Genomic DNA, 17,500 nt, shown 5'->3' on the forward strand with positions numbered 1-17,500 from the left:
GCAACATCTGGAGGCCAAGCTGTGTGCAACACACACACCCCTCCCCACACACACACACACACACACACACAGACTTCATCAGACCATCAGAGGCTGTTTCCTCTTTATGTTTCCTGCCTTTACCCAGCATGCTTTGGGACAGCATGCGCGTGCCACTTGGCCCTGCCCTAAAGCATGAGCCACTCTCTGACGTCTGGGCAGACACACACACACACACACACACACACACACACACACACACACACACACACTCACTAGAACCAAAGAACAGCTCAGAGAGAGCGAGAGCGAGAGCGAGAGAAAAAGACAGGGCTTTGGGAACAAAAGGGGGGGTTCTTTTGCATACGTCTTGAAATGTCTAAAATGCTCACACTCTTTCTAATTCAAAATTGGGATGAAATTGGGGGACGTAATTGACCAAGTGAAGTTGATGAGATACCTGTTGAGAGCCAGAGACCAACCATTTCCCCAAATGCAGTGCAGTGCAGGATCAAGAAAGCGACTCTAGGGCTCCATGTCCCCCTCCAGTGAGGTGGCAACACCATACCTTAGGTGGGTGGAAATGCAAACTCTCTCGGATTGGCTGCCATACCGGATGGTGTGTGTGTGTGGTCCACAAGAGCCAATCATGATGAAACTGAATGTGAACTGATGAAACAGGCGAGATCACATCGTTTCACAGATGTGAGGAGAGAATAGGCCCAATGATGAAATACATGATAAGGTAGTCTGCTTTCAATGTTTCGTTCAAATTGCAGCGATCAAAGAACAATATCTCATTTTCTGTCACACACAGAGAGTCTCCTGCTACAGCTGCGTGGAATCAAATAAGAAAATCGGTTAAATAAATAGAAGGTTTGATGAGACTTTTAAGCGCTTGATCGGTTTTAAACCGACCGCATTGATATGTATGCTAACTCCAAGCCCACTGAATATGTATGGAAAAGTTGTAAAAACTGTAACTTCTACAAGGTCGGACGCGACGCTGCACTGCGTACACACACACACACACTCCATCTTGAGGAAGAACAGTACGCCTCTTTCAAAAAAGGTTCCTGCACCTCAGTCAGAACGTCATCTTAATCAAAAACCAGCAACGGAGAGTGTTCTCCCTGAAGTGATGATAAGACCTATGCAACGGGATGGCTCACTGAATATGCATCTGAATATGAGAAGGGAACCAAGTTTCTCCAAAGTCAGATGCAATGTCAAACCCTGCACTTTACCGTGTGTGTGTGTGTGTGTGTGTGTGTATACAGAGGTGTTCCTGTTTTGCAGCCACAGCTTCATCTGCGAAAGGGCAATTTCACACCTGCTGAGCTCATCACACATGTGTGTGTGTGTGTGTGTGTGTGTGTGTGTCTGCTCTTTATGACCAACATGCTGTGAGCATTTGAGTGTGTGTAAGTGTGTGTGTGACAGAGAGAGAGGTCAATCACTCAGGCTCGGGCTGAAGAAGACTTCAGAGAGAGGCATGGGGTACTATTCTCACACATACACACACACACACACACACACACACACACACACACAGAGACAGACAGACAGACACACACACAGACACAGACACACACACGAGTAGAGACATATAAGACAGGTTCTTTTAAGCCTAATCCTTTGAGACAGAGATGCCTGTTTTATGGAGAGCCTTGAAGCGTGAGTTAGCACACAGCAGGCATCTCCTCGGGGGAAAAGGTATCCGTCACTGGCCTCGCCTCCCCCCACCATATGTGTTCACACACGGATACTAATGTATGCATGCAGACACACACACACTCTTACAAACACATGCACACACACGTGCATATACGCACACACAAGAAAAGCATGGGGCTGCCAGATGTGCTTCACACCCATTTTTTTTTTTTTACTCAGCCCCTCCCCTCTCTCACACACACACACACACACACACACACACACACACACACACACACACACACACACACACACACACACACACACACACACCACACACACACACACACACACACACACACACACACACACACACACACACACACACACACACACACACACACACACACACACACACACACTCCTGATGGCCAGATGCAAAAGGGTGCAAAAAGCCAAAGCCACTAACCAAAACATACCAGCCTCTGTGTCTATGCATATGTGTGTGTGCATGCATGCATGTGCGTGTATGTGTCTCTGCGCATGTATGTGTGTGTGTGTGTGTGTGTGTGTGTGTGTGTGAGAGAGAGGGGTCCTGGGGTCGTCAGCATACTGGCCTGCTTTCTGCCACGGGAGGGTGGTGTGTGTTTTAATGTGCCAGTGAGGCAGCAGGAAACACCCGCTGGTAGTGATTAGGGCCTCATCCCTCACACACACACACACACACACACACACACACACACACACACACTCCTGCAGTGGCGGAAACCCGATAGCTGAATCTAATGAACCACAGACAGGCACTACCCTCCTCACATACTCATACATGCGCACACACACACACACACACACACACACACACAGAGGCAGATAACCTGTTACTTAAAAGCCACAAACTCCCAATAGCTCCTCCTCTTTCCCCCAAAACCACTGCACTGCAGGATGAAAGAAAACAAGAAAGAAAGGAATGTGAAAGGGACACTGACAGAGAGAAAGAGAGAGAGAGAGAGAGAGAGAATCTCAGAGTCTTTACCTCGCTGGCTCTGCTTGGCTGTCTGCCAGCCATCCTAACACACTGACCTCAGGGCCCAGGAGAGAGGGGAGGAGAGGAGAGGAGAGGAGAGATGAGGGAGAGAGAGGGATGTGAGAGGAGGAGAGAGGGAGGGAGGACAGGAGAGGCGGATGAGAACGGAGGTGGAGAGAAGCCGAATGAGAAGAGAGGGATGAGCAGTGACAGCTCCCATCCGTGTGACTGCTCTGCCGCTTATCCGCGCAAGTCACACACGTGAGCATCTGTGTGTATGTGTGTCTGTTTCTGTGTGTGTATGTGTTTGTCCATGTTTGTGTGTGCATATGTGCGAGAGAGATAGAGAGAAAGAAAGTGTGTGTGTGTGTGTGTGTGTGTGTGTGTGACCGTGTAGCCCCGGGCTGCTCTCACTGAATGCCTCTCCAGAGAAACCCGAGCCGTGTGCTGTAAGCTCCACTGCATGGCCGCCCAGCTCTCGCCCAGCAGACAGATAATAAAGCAGCCCAACTACACGCTGTTGGTCAGACTGCTAACACAACAACAGGACAGATGTGTATGCTACTACTGTGTGGATGCTATATGGACGTATGCAACTTATGCAAGTGCATTTCTGTATGTATAACCCTGTGTATATTTGCACATACATGTAAAATGGCTTTCATACAAGTATGTGTGTGAAGGAGAGAGTGTGTGTGTGTGTGTGTGTGTGTGTGTGTCTGAGACATTAATGGCTTTTTAATGAAAGGTCCAGAATTAGACTCGTTTGAATCCCAGATGAGCTTGGCCTGGAGGTGCTAGGGGCTGGTTCACTTGTCAGAGGGGTGCTCGTGGGCGGTCTCTAGTCTCTGTCCCCGTCACCAAAATAATGCCGATGCCACCATCCGCGGTGACATTGCTGCCATGTGCTTCCAACCTACCCATAGAGTTCCAGCACCCTCTTACCCTTCTCTTAGCACTGACATTACGGGATGGCATTTAGAAACCTCATTACCACGGTAACCCCTACTGTGACAGAAGATGAGGTTGTTATGTCTGTCCGTGTGTGTGTGTGAGAGAAAGAGAGTGTGAGTGAGTGTGTCTGAAGTGCTGTGTGGAAGCATTTGCATGTGTGTGTGTGTGTGTGTGTGTGTGTGTGTAAAGGCCTGTCTGCGTGTGTGTGGGGTGTGTGTGGCACCCCGTTAAAGGCGATTAACTGAGGCGACGGGACAAGCTAAACTCTGCTGGGTAACAGAGCAGATAAGATGGCGAATGTTGAAAGATGACTCAACAGAAGTCCTGTAAAACCTGAACACCACAGTAACACCTGGACTTAACACTTAGCGCACAGCTACAGTCTCACATGTGTACTTACCCTTCCATACTGTCAACACCCAACACGGTCAACATCAAATATGCCACCCCAAAACACACACACACCTCAATTTAGAAACATCTGTTTGTTAGAGCAGAATCAGGGCACCTAAGAAGGCTCTGGTTGATGATGTCAGAGGTCCAAGCCTCACGGTGTCTTGAAGAACACACACACCTGCCCAATATATTCTTACCATCAGAGACGCTCCAATCACTAACAAAAACAGTCTGACTCAAGGTCACAGGCTGAGTGTGTGTGTGTGTGTGACACATTAAGTTCTCGAGAGGCATACAAGTCAAGGGGTGATTCACCCTCTCAACAACACAGACACAAACACACACACAGAAAACGTCAGCATTATCAGAAATCATCCCTGGGGGGGGAGTGTGTCTTTGTATCAGTGTGTCTGTGTGTATACAAGGGGAACAGAACTGCCATAGCATACAGAACACACTGCTCTCTCACACACACACACAGACCTACACACACACACACACACACACACACACACACACACACACACACACACACACACACACACACACACACACACACACACAGTCTATGTGACCATCTGAAACCATGCAGAACAAAACCCACAAGCTAGCCTTTACCTGTAGCTTATGCTCTCCGTTAGCCTACACTTCTATTATTGCTATCATGCCATCTGCATAATTAGGAACCCAACTAGCTCAGACAGACTAGGAACGTATGGCGTCTTGGTCAGATGCCAGTCTGGGTGGCATTGTGGGAAAAGCCCATAAGCTCTGTTGAAAACAGTGTAACACCTGATGCAGTATTTCTCATGCGGTATTTCAGATTCTTGAATTAGCCTGGGCTCTTCGACAGTGAGTGGGGGCTCCGGCTTCTGCCTGATGCAGCGCATGCAATCAGTGGAGCTACCTGTGGCGCTTTAGACTGGACAGGCCTGGGCGGGGGTCAGCGCAGCGCAGCGCTCCATCGCTATGACTCTCCATGACTCACTCAGGGCTCCGGGACAGGGCTCTATTTTGAACCCATCAGACGTCCCCAGAGAGGGGGAGGAACGGAGGGAGCAGGGGGGGAAACAGACAGACACGTGTCTCAGCTAAAGAGAGAGAGAGAGAGAGAGAGAGAGAGAGAGAGAGAGAGAGAGAGAATGGCAGCAAGTGCTGACGAATCCCAGTCTGGTCCTCAGTATGTGTGTGTGTGTGTATCTCTGTGATTTAGCAGAGCAGGCGATGCATTAGATATTGGCTGGGAGCAGTCCAGAGTAAACATCAGTGCACCCGCCTGGGTCTCGTCTGGTTCAAGTCAACAACCAGTACAGCACATAATGCAGAGAATACAAAGTGCCTGCGTCATACACACACATTCCATTAACACAAAGCCTAAATAATCTCAACACACACACACACACACACACACACACCACACACACAAACACACGTCACCTAGCTTAACCATTTTCATTATTCGACCATAAAACAGCAGCCAAACCACTGAGACTGACACAAAAAACAAACAAGAAAATAACCATATATTTGACCTGCAGGCTAAAGCAATAGCACCAATCTAGACCAGACTAATCAACCAGCTTCTGCTCCCCTCAGCAGATGAGCTGACTAGCAGCGTAATAAACCACAAATCATAGGGCTAATTATGCAATCTAAAAACTAGGGAAATGAATCGATCTCATCCACGCTCCAAGGACGCTGGCTAATCAAAGGCTAATTACCTGCAGTTCAGATAAATGTTCGCCACAAACAATAGGCCACGGCTCCACATACATTCAAATCAACATGGTGCACAAAATTAGGATAAAGGGGAAAAAATGGAGAGGGAGATGGGGAGAGAAAGAAAGACACGTGTTAGTTTCACACAGCACTGAATGCTTTGGAAGAACAGATGAGCAAAATTAGTCGTGCTGATAAAGCTTATTTGAGAACGTAGAGAGACAGACAGACAGACGGACAGACGGACAGACAGACGGACAGACACAGACGACACAGACACAAAGACTTGCTGATGGATTGGAATGGAGTAACTGACAGAAAGACTTGGATATACAAATAGAGAGGGATATACAGGTCAATAGATGGATAAAAAGAGAGGAATAGAAAGATGAAGAGAGAGAGGTTTAACACTCCTTTATTAGACCTCTGTCTAACTTTCTTACATGAGAGAGAGAGAGCGAGAGGAATGGAAAGAAAGAAATAGAGGGGAATAGAAAGATGGAGAGATAGGGGGATAGAAAGATGAAGAGAGAGAGAGAGATGGTTGCTGTCATCATTCTCCCCCGTGTGTGTTTTGACAGGAGCATAGCGGACGTGAGGAGGGCGTCTTCTGCTTCTCCTGCCTAACAGATAATCAGCCTTTGGCTGGTGCCACTGAGGGGAAAACAGCTAAATATTTCGACAGAGGAGGCAGGGTGTGAGTCAATACAACCCCCCCCACACACACACACAATATCCCTCTAGGGGTATCCTGGAAATGTATAGGGCTAATGAGTGAATGAGAGGAGTGCATGCAAGTTCAAGCACAGAGGCATGTGCATGTGGACAACACACACACACACACACACACACACACACACACACACACACACACACACACACACACACACACACACACACACACACAGAGAGCTGCTGATGGATGAAAGCTGGCATTAACACAACCTGGAGTGTTTCTAGAAGAGAATCCAAGCTGAATCTCTCTCCCTCATAAGGTCTCACACACACATAACAGAACTACACAACTAAAACTCCTCAAACTGGAAGAGGGGCATTGACTGCCACACACATGATCAAACACATGTTGTGCATGCCTGAACACACACACACACACACACACACACACACACACATCCATCCATCATGTTTACACTGATGCCTGGCCTCACTCTAAGGGCTATCTAAGAGCCTCAGGATTTCTGAAGTAGTTGTGAGAGGCAGGTACAGGATGAGCACTACACCTCTCTATCAACTCCAATACACAGACACTTCCAACAACTAAACACATAACACGTCCGCTGACACACACACACACACACACACACACACTGAGGCTTGTATTGTGTCATGCACTTCCACTGACCAGTGAAGAGACCCGAGATGAGATGGAGCTGAATAAAAGAGGCCCCACCTTCATCAAGAGGACCACTCCGACCCGAGAGAGCCGCTCCACTCAGCTCCACTAGCTCAGCTCCAGTCACTCAAATTATCTCAATCACTCTCTACTCGTTCACTCTCTCTCTCTCTCTCTCTCTCTCTTTCGGTTCCTCTCTCGCTCTCTCACTCGACACATTTCCCACACTGCAATATGTTACTTTTACGGCGCAGTCTGTAAATGTCAGCTCCGCGGCCCCAGATCTTCTCCCATGACCCCATAAAATACACAGTGTGTGTACGCATTCACACACACACACACACACACACCAAAATGTCCACTACCTTGATGACAGGAAATCATCAACAGTGTCTACTGGAATTCTCTCACGTCTGGGACCATCTTACCAGAGACTGGGAGAGAAAGCGTGTGTGTGTGTGTGTGCGTGTGTGTGTGTGTGTGTGTGATGTTCCTGTATGTGAGGTAGGCCTTTGAAGTGTGAGTTTATGTTAACTTCCACTTTCGCTCTCATGCCAGAGTCGGCCATATGTGGAAGGCCTTTTAACACTACTACAAAAATAAACTCAGTTTCCCAACATGCCCTGGCAGTTTTCCTTAAGCAAGACAGCTCACGTCAAGCCCTGCAGGAATATCCAGTACCTTCGTGCATACGTATTGTGTGTGTAAATGTGTGTGTGTGTGTGTGTGTGTGTATGTAGTGTGTTTTTAAAAAGAAACAGAAAGGATTGGACAGCTCAGCACCCCAGGTCTAAGGGCATGTTTTCATGTGTACTTTTCCCATGTCCCCTGCAGGACCCTCCAGCCAATCACATGGTCTACACGGTCAACGGACCAATCACATGTGTCTGTGATGGGCTGCCAACCTAATTGATGTGTGTCTAACTTGGCACATCTCAATGACTGAGCATGCTCAAAAAAGCCTCTTTCACCCCAGAACAGTCTCTCACTGAACTCACTCGATCCCTATCGGTCTCTTGCTCACGCTCACACACACTGGCCTAATGCAGGATTTTGCCTCCAGTCAGATCACTCCAATGCTTTCTGTGTGTTTATGTGTGTGTGTCTGTGTGTTTATAAGTATGTGTGTGTGTGTGTGTCTGTCTGTGTGTGTGTGTGTGTGGGTGGGTGAAAATAAAGGGAAATGGCACTCAGAAGGCCAGTGTGACACAAACAGTAGCCAAAGCGGAGTACTTACAGACAGTGTTACGGTGTACTTTAGTTAAGCCACTGTGCAGTATCACATTGCTGAATTAACCCAAAGACACCACATCTTCCAAGGGCCAAAGCGTGACAGACACTGGGACAGTGACCAACCACAAGGAACTGAATCTACGACCAAAAGGAGCTTGACCCCATACTGCCACATGAGAGATATGCAGAGGTTCTCCTTTGTGGAAATAAATTAAGAATAAAAAAGAATCTGGAGGTTCCTGTTTCAATGAAGAAGAAACGGAAGGTTCCTCTTTCCAGCACAGAAAAGCAGACATACGGTAAAAGGTCTAGCAGTAGTCGGCATTATGGTGGCAGAGAAATCCCTGTCGCTAAGCTACACTTCCTGTCAATCAAATTTCAACCACGCTCCATCAGCAATCTCCAGGCATCACTCACACACACACACACACACACAGAGAATCGGAGAGGGTTGAAAAAACAAAACACACAAACAATCAGATTTAGCATACGTACCGGATTCTACCCAACCCTATATGAAGTCAATGAAAAGACCAGCTGAGCACTACGCTACTGAACACTACTAATACTATTTGTCTAGTTCATCTCTTTTCAAAAACATACAGCTGTGAAAACAAACAAACCATCAAACACTGGAGTGGTGTTCAGTGCACCTTAATGCACACGTTCACACTCAAAGACAAGGCTTTGATGCCTTCAGCACTGCAGTCTGTCACGTATGCTGGCTGATTAGCATCTCTCCCTCTCGCATTCCCTCTCGCATTCTCTCTCTCTCTTCCATCATCCCTTCTGAACCGTGTCGTCTATACTGCTCCAGGTAAGAGTGGCTTTTAGGAGGCAACACAGGCCAGTAATAAGAACACAAGATGTGACACAACCCTGTTATTTACACCAACACACAAACACAGATAGAGAGAGAGACACACACACACACACACACACACACACACACACACACACACACGCCTGAAACCCCTTGGCTCACCACAGGAGTCCAGAGAACAGACCTGTAATCACCACACTGGTCATCAACGCCAGGACTCAAACACACAGGAAGAGAAGGGAGAAGGAGAATGAGTGGGGGATGGGAGGACAGAAGAAAGAAAAAGGGAAGAGGAAGAGGAGGAAAAGGCTGGAGAATAGAAGGGAGAAACAGAACATTGAAGTGTAAGTTCACCCCCAGCTCTGAGCTTAACTCCGCCGACTTCCCTAATTTTGAAAAATGCTACGAGGTGAGCGAGGGGCTGAGAGTTTACTCCGCTCGCTTGTGTGTAGATCATGATGTAGATAGGTCCCAAATGGTTCTCTCTACGCCAGCATCGGCCTTGCAAGGTTCATTTAAAATCAGCCGTGTTAAAATGTCAATTTCTATAAAAATGTCGCCACGGTCCAGTCATGTCATTCAGTTTACAGCTAAAAAAAAACACATATAGGCTTGAGGAGAACTACAAAAAAGAGAAGTAGAAGAGAGGACAAGAGAATTGAGGACTGAAGGAGGAGAGGACAGGAGAGAAGAGGGTGGACAGGGGGGACATGGGGACAGGAGAGGAGGAGTTAGAGTGTTTTTTTTCCCCTCTGTTTCACCGTTTGCTCCCTGCTCGACGCTGTGAGGGGGGAAAGCACCTTATCAAGCGTGACGATAACATCACCCTGCGGTTACCAGCACTTCACGGATTTACACACAACACTGCTGAGAAAGAGAGGGCACAGGAGGGAGGGAGGGAGGGACACAGAGAAAGAGAGGAAGAATAAAACAGTGGTCAGCTGCTGTGAAGATCAGAGCCATGAACACACACAGAGAATCACACAGGTGTTCGGGGGGTGTATTACTGATCCAGAGATGAAAAAAAACAAACAAGACCCTTGAAGTACAGACCAACAGAAATATGACTTTGCTGAAGAGCCAGGCCTCTCAGGTCAATCTGAACGGGGGAGCTGGAATCTACACATCAAACAGCAAACAGAGCAAAAGAAACCTGTCAAGAGGCTCCAGTGCCGCGTGTGTCATTTTGTTTTCAGTCACTGCTCAGCTTCTTGCTGTAAGGGACAAGGCATCAGCTCATTGCCTCAAAAGGCCTTGGATGAGGAGGGCCGGCCTTTAAAATGCTAAATAACCTTGCATTTACACATGCATTCACACTCGTACTCACGCACACACACACACAGACAGGCACAAGCGCACACACCTCCCTTTTCACTATTATAGAGACTCTGATCCTTGCCGTGCTGAGAGGCGGACGGTGTCCTTAAAGAAGAAGAAGGGAAAAGGAAAAAAAAAGATTGACCGTGGCAACCAGGAAACAGATGGGAAACACTACACCTCACAAGCCACGTTAAAAAAAAAAAAAGAAACACACACACACACACACCTCCCCCAACACCCCAAAAGCCAGGAACCATAAGATACCACACACACACACACACACACACACACACACACACACGGAAACTCAAATACAACTGAAAATAGAGTGCAGAGCACAGGTAGCCTCCTCTTATTTCTGACGCCTACCAAATGATGCTGAGCAATCACATGAAAAATCATTACACTAAACTGGGGGGGGGGGGGGTGACACCTGATCCTGGGGCAGAGGGGGGCAGTGCACACATGAAGCCACAGGAACCAAGAGCCCCCCACCCACACACACACACACACACACTTTAATCTGCTTCCGGTGAGGAATAACTAATCCGGGGGGGGCTCACATTTCTTCTGTTGTGAACAACTGTTTATAGGGTTGCACAAAATGAGAATGGCAGATATATAGCATGAAGAAGATTAATGAATAACGAAAGATGAATCAATCGTTCATGTAAAGTCGGATTTCAGCAAGACAAAGAAAATAGCATTTGACCAGTTATGACTTGCTCACAGTACTTAAACTGGCACACAGTACAGACTGTACGGGAGGCTCTGAGCCTAACAGCGGCTTTCTGGTTGGGCTCCAGTGCTTCCAGGAGCAAGAAATGGTGGGCCTCCTGAAACCCTCTCCCTCTATAGTCTAAGGCTTAAGAAACCTGCACCGCCTGGTATGCTCCAGGGGCCCAATCAAGCCCCCTGAACCTTTCAGAAGCCCCCCCACCAACCATTCCTGTACCACTGGGACCCAACAACAGCACATATAAGGGTCTATTGACTGTTGTTGAACAACACAGTTCACAGAACTATCTCCCCTCTCTCTATCTCAAACCAGAACTAGGGACATCTGGTGTATCACAGTGGCATTTCACTCTACGCCACGAAACAATTTAAAAAACGCTGTCACCAAAGGTCAAGCTCGTTACCTACGAGGCAATTAACAGACATCAGGCCTCGAAAAGTGTTCACATTCATTCCAAAGACCAGAAACAGAACATTTAAAACAAGCCTCTGGAGGTTTTGTCAGTCTTTCAGCTCTGTCTCAAGACCAGAGGGGAAATGTGAGGGTATGTTGCACTCAGGGGCTCCAGAGACCAGGTGCTGCATTGGCTCGATCAGCACTACTGTACACTGTAAACTACACAAGGCCAAACTGTGAGCTATGGACCGCACATTTAGTGAATACCCAGCACTTCTCCCACATAACACCCACTTAAAGCCTAAAAGATGACACACACACAAGCACGCATACACACCACCCACAACAAGATCACAGGCCCTTATTACTTTTGGAGGGAGATATCAAGGTCGATTGTGTAACATGAAAACATGTTCCTCCTCCCCATTCAACTCACCTCCACGCACACACACACAAACAAACAAACACACTTAAACGGCCCAAAACAAATAACAACAGTAGGGGTGTGGCCCTAATGCCCGCGTTAAGGCCAAAGCGCCCAGCCCAGCTGTGCCCACCGTAAGAGGCTTAACGGGTGAGGAACAGCTGGCAGACACCCAGATTAGCATGAAGGGCAAAGGAGCAACAGGCGTCGGGATGGACTTAGCACTTAGCCTTATAGCCCGGACTCCTCAGCCGACGAACCACAAGCAGGCCTGTGCACAAACACAGATAACAGCCGCCTCCATGGCCCCTGTCCTTACAGCTGATGCCGCCACCACTGCCACAGATCCCACCTTTACAGCTGACGCCACCACCGCCGCAACCATGGCACCTACCTTTGCAGCTGATGCCAAGCTGGTTTATTTCTAAATCTTATGTGAATGAAGGATTTGCATTAATTAGTAATACCTCTCGGGCAATCAAATAGGGTCCGTACGGCAATACCGGCAACAGGACGAATGGTGTTTTTCCTCCGAGTGAGGGGATATGGTCAAAACTGGGGATAGTCAACTAGCGTGTTGCCAGAGAAGAATAAAAATCTCTCCAAACGTCCTTATTGCGACAGGCTACAAATAGCATCCATGGCTTGTTTGCTTGGATGCGAACAATGATGCGAGTAACTCAGTAGGGGGGAAATGGGTTTCGCGATAAAACCGTGCCATTTCTTTTTACGAGCAATCAAACCAGGCGCCTGGTCCCACAGCTAGCCGTGCTGACCAATCCACAAGCAGCACTGACAGATCCATAACGAGCAGGCAGGGATGCCACACCCATTGCTGAATGATTCACTCAGAGTTTTCTAAACAAGGCAAAGGGTTTTAGGCCCTTCTGTCTCCTTCTCAAGGCCAACACTGAAGAGACTCTGTATTGGGGTCAGGGGTACACTGTTAGTGTGACCAATGTAATGATGGGCTCACAATGCAAAACTGAACCCAGGTCAGCCTGAGGAGCCCTGGCGAGGAGCTTATGGCAGAAAGGAGGAAGGAAAGCATGACAGGGCCACCATGTTTCACAAGGCCCTTTGGCCCACAGGAGGAAGTGAGCCAACCAACGCAAGACCTCCACCACCCTGCACTTCGCTCTTCCTCTTCTCACCTGGGTGGCCTCGTAGACCTTTCCTGCACTCTAATGGGACCCCACTGGATCTGGCTCTCAGGCGGCCTGAAGTAGGTTTTCTGCTATAAGTAGCCTGTCTCTCAGTGTCTGTCGATCAATTTTTTCTCTCTCTCGCTCTTCATTTGCTTACCCCTACAGAATTACAAAAATTAAAACTCTAAAACTATAAGTAGCCCTCCGCCCAAACCTACTTCCTCTCTGTGTTCCCAAAAGTGCTGCATTCAGTTCTGATCACAGTGATGTTCCCCTTCTCAGAACCCAAATAATGGTAAAGTTATCTCTCTCTCTCTCTCTCTCTCTCTCTTCTAAAAGGTACCCCCCCACCCCAATCATGGAAATACAGCAGGCCTGCTGCTGGTTCTGTTTCAATTCCGGGCCAAGTTCCAGACCCAGCCTTGATCTGCTAAGTCAGTTGGCACACACTCTTTAAGTCAGATCAATCTACAGAAGCAGGCCGAACCAGCAACTGCTGAAATGCAACAATCGCCTATGACGAAGTGCCTATTTAGAAGTTAATTCAGGGCGCTAAACGCCACTTCTTGGCCATTATCCACAGTAACGCGCAGACTCTTGAGGAAATGGACAACACTTTTCTTTTTCGCTCTTCGTGTGTGTGTGTGTAGGGGAGCAGCAAACACAAACTGCATTCCAACGAGCCCAAGAGGACACACTATCACACAAGTTCCTTCCTCTGCTGCATGCAAAAAGGGCTGGCCTGAGACATGACACCACCACTGGCCTCAGGTCATCAGAACCCAACCCACACCTCCACCACTTCTAATAACCCCTGGCAGTTCCACATCAGAAGAACTAGAACTAGAACCCTGAACTAGAACTGGACATGTAGATTCAGGCTCGTATCAGGGACTGATTGTGAGTGTGCAAGAAGGCTTCAGCGGAGAGGAACTGTTCTGTTCCAGGGCTCCACTTGCTGTTGTGTTTAGCCATGTCACGAGATTGGGCAGAGCAAACAGCCCTATCTAGCAGAATGAGTGTTGGGTGAGAACCACTCCTTGTCTTAAACAAACAGTATCAAGTTAATGGAAACGTGTGTGTGTGTGTGTGTGTCTGAAGACCTACAGCACATCAGAGTGGTGCCATGTTTCTCCTTTGTCACAGGAAGCATATGGCTTCTGTGCAGTCAGATAGCCTATGTGGGGAACATCTATAGCAGTAGTTCATTCCCAATGTTACAGCATCATTTGCGGTGCAACGTTCAATCGAGGATTTAACTTCCACATAACCCAATGGCTTGACTTCCCTATACACACAAATATCATGCTTTTTGAATGTCAAAAGTAGGTAATTCACAACCATGTTATTTCCTGTGAAAATAGATAGATCGGAATAGGTTGAAAGGGTGTAGTACAAACGATTCGACAAAGAACGAAGGGGTAAGAAGTGAAAGGACACATGCAACAAGATCTATCCCTTCCTCTGCTCTACGCCCTATCGGGACATCGGAGTTTCACATCCTCTTGCAAACGCACTTATCTGAAACTCATTCTCAAACACGCTGGGCGATGCACCCCAGGATTGCTGCATTTAACATTAGTAAGACCTCTTATCTAAATCATCGTCTCGTTCTAATGAAATCGAAGGTAAAAAGCTATTCACTTCACAGTCCACTTCGATCGTCTACCACACGACCAACCGTTTGGTTTGGTGACAGCTACAACCTATGTCGACGACAATTCTCTCTTGGCTAAGTAAATGTGGCATACAAGCACGTCCGCTATTTTAATAGACCAAATGTACTTTCAAATATGATTAGCCTATAGCTGATCCTATCTTCCAACCAAATTAAACTTATGTCTTTCTATGTAGAGGAAACTAGTTGTCCTCTTCGACACAGTAGCAAACTAGGCGGGGCCCATAATCACTCGCATCAAGAACAAACTGCGATACTTAAGCTACATAGACGTGTTTTGGGCGAATTGTACTTCTCTTAAAAACTGTCCATACAACCAAAACCACACGGCTTTGTTTGATAACGAAACAAGCTATCTATGAACACCAACTGGAACACTGTGTGATAAACCATTTAGCTTTCTTTTAACTACACATTCGTACAACTTTTCCATTTCCGCTATAACTTCCAGTCACACAGACAGATAGGATAGAATAAAACGCCATTCTTCATACGCAACCGAGCGAAAGACGACAACATTTTGCCAACAGCATCAAGCTTCAAGAGCTCCACAATCACCACAGTGGTTGCTTGGTATTACATTGAGTCTGATAAATGTAAGGAGTTGAATTGTTTCACTAATGCTCCGCCATATTCTAGACATTTGACCTGCTCTTCCGCAAGCCGTGTGTTGTGCATTTTAGAGAACCGGTCTCCGGTTTCGCTGGCAGACAGTTACTCGTAGGCGATATGCGTGTACAATTTATCAACCCCGGTCATTATAGAGGGTACTAAGATGAGCTTCCACACAACATAAATGCGGTAGTGACATCATTAACAATGTAATCGAAATGGTAAAGGTGCATTACTTACAGTTATCTCTAGTGCTCCAATCTGGCTGTGCCTCTCCCTAATGCTGCTTCGCTCGTCAGGGTGAGGTTTTGAGTTTAGCATGACGTTGCAGCCTCGGTTTCAGCACCACTATGAGAATGCTCTGCCCACAATTGGACGTGCAATACAACAGAGAATTCTTAGCTCAAACCATTGGCTGAAACCAAGCAGCGTTATTAGGTTATGATCTATTAGAAATCAAGGTATGTGAACGTCTCGTCTCAATCCTAACTGCAGGAATGTTCAACTGCAGTGTAGGTGTAAACACACACGGAAACAACCTCTATTTCTATTAAATTGAATTGTATATCTTTATAACCAAATATTTTAATGACATATGTGGAAAAAGTAATATGCAGGATACTTGGGTCATGTAATATGAGTATTAAGATCACTCACAAACATATTCATCACGTATATTCTTTGAAACTCGGTGCCTGTTTTGTTTTAGTTGTTTTGGCTTTTCAATAAACGGTTATATTGTACTGTTTTAACCCATCCATCCGTCCAGCTACTGTCACAACAACAATGGCCCATTAGAAAACAATGCTGCTGTTATTTATTATTATTATTATTATAATAATTATTATTATTATTAATAATAATACTAATATGTAATCCTTTGGCGTCTTGATGTTTATTGAACACCACAAAAGCTTCAGAATACAGAATGGTAAGCAGGTAAGGATCTTGCATGCAGACATGAAACACAGGGCAATGGTGGAGAAGACGCTAATACGCAAGGAAAACTACCCCAGGGTGTTACAAATAACACACTGACTTTAACACAAAAAGGGAGCAAGAAAACATTATAAATTCAAACATTAATTAACAGAATTACACATAATATAGGGCACACAGAATTACAGGAACTACATTCAACCAAGAAGTGCACAACGTCCCTTTGCATGTTACAACAATAATAATAATAATAGCGTCATATTATTACACCAAATAAATCTAATAACACTGGCCCAGTGATAATCAGAGAGGATGAAGACGTAGGAGTTAATCTTTTAGAATGGCCTTCCTTTCGCCCATGAACTTGCTTTATCTGACCAAATGCCTAAATGTCGTTCACAGCAGTCTCTCTCTCTCTCTCTCTCTCTCTCTCTCTCTCTCTGTGGATCTGCTGAGCTGTACTTTTCTCTTGTCTAGATCTCTTGGCTCTCTATCTGCTGCTCTGTTGTCTGCTGTTCTTATGGCCTCTTTTACCGACAGGCAGCAGAACAGGCCCAGAGGAAATCAAACGCCTCATTGAGACCGACTGCAAAAGGCAAGGAATGCCAAATATGCTCTCTGGCATCAGGAATGCAAGCCCACTCCCACCACCGGCCGACCCCCTTGGCTACAAGCGATCATGTGCCGCTGGCCCTCAGTTTACGCAGTTCACTTTGTGTGTGTGTGTGTGTGTGTGTGTAAGAGAGAGAGATGGAGATGAGTGAATCATGTAAACATTATGTATATACTGTATATATATATATATCTGTGTGTGTGTGTGTGTATGTGTGTGTGTGTGTGTGTGTGTGTGTGTGTGTGTTCATGTAGAGAAGAGAGTTTAGCATGGCTGACATAAGAGAGAGATGAGAGATGGAGAGACAGCATAGCATGCATATGTGTATGTTTGTACATATCCCCTGCTGAGTGACCGATGTCTCACTGTTTATATCATACACTGTTTTAATCCTGATGACTACATCTATACAGTCAAGAGACCAAACATGCCAAAAACAAACCTAAAGCACTATTTGTCTCTGCATCAACTATTGAGAGAAGTACCAAGTGTC

The 17,500-nt window shown here is 46.6% G+C and overlaps 1 protein-coding gene across 1 annotated transcript in view; it reads right to left on the reverse strand.

Annotated features, from left to right (window-relative positions):
* LOC105892499 (ras-related protein Rap-1b) overlaps window positions 1-15,796 on the reverse strand; it is a 51,442-nt gene extending 35,646 nt beyond the window's left edge. Inside the window, exon 1 of the mRNA XM_012818771.3 lies at window positions 15,696-15,796. The gene's annotated coding sequence lies outside the window, so the exon portion shown is untranslated. The remainder of the gene's footprint in view (window positions 1-15,695) is intronic.
* Window positions 15,797-17,500: the final 1,704 nt, after the last annotated feature.

Source organism: Clupea harengus, chromosome 21 (assembly GCF_900700415.2).
Source record: "Clupea harengus chromosome 21, Ch_v2.0.2, whole genome shotgun sequence".
Lineage (NCBI taxonomy): Eukaryota > Metazoa > Chordata > Actinopteri > Clupeiformes > Clupeidae > Clupea > Clupea harengus.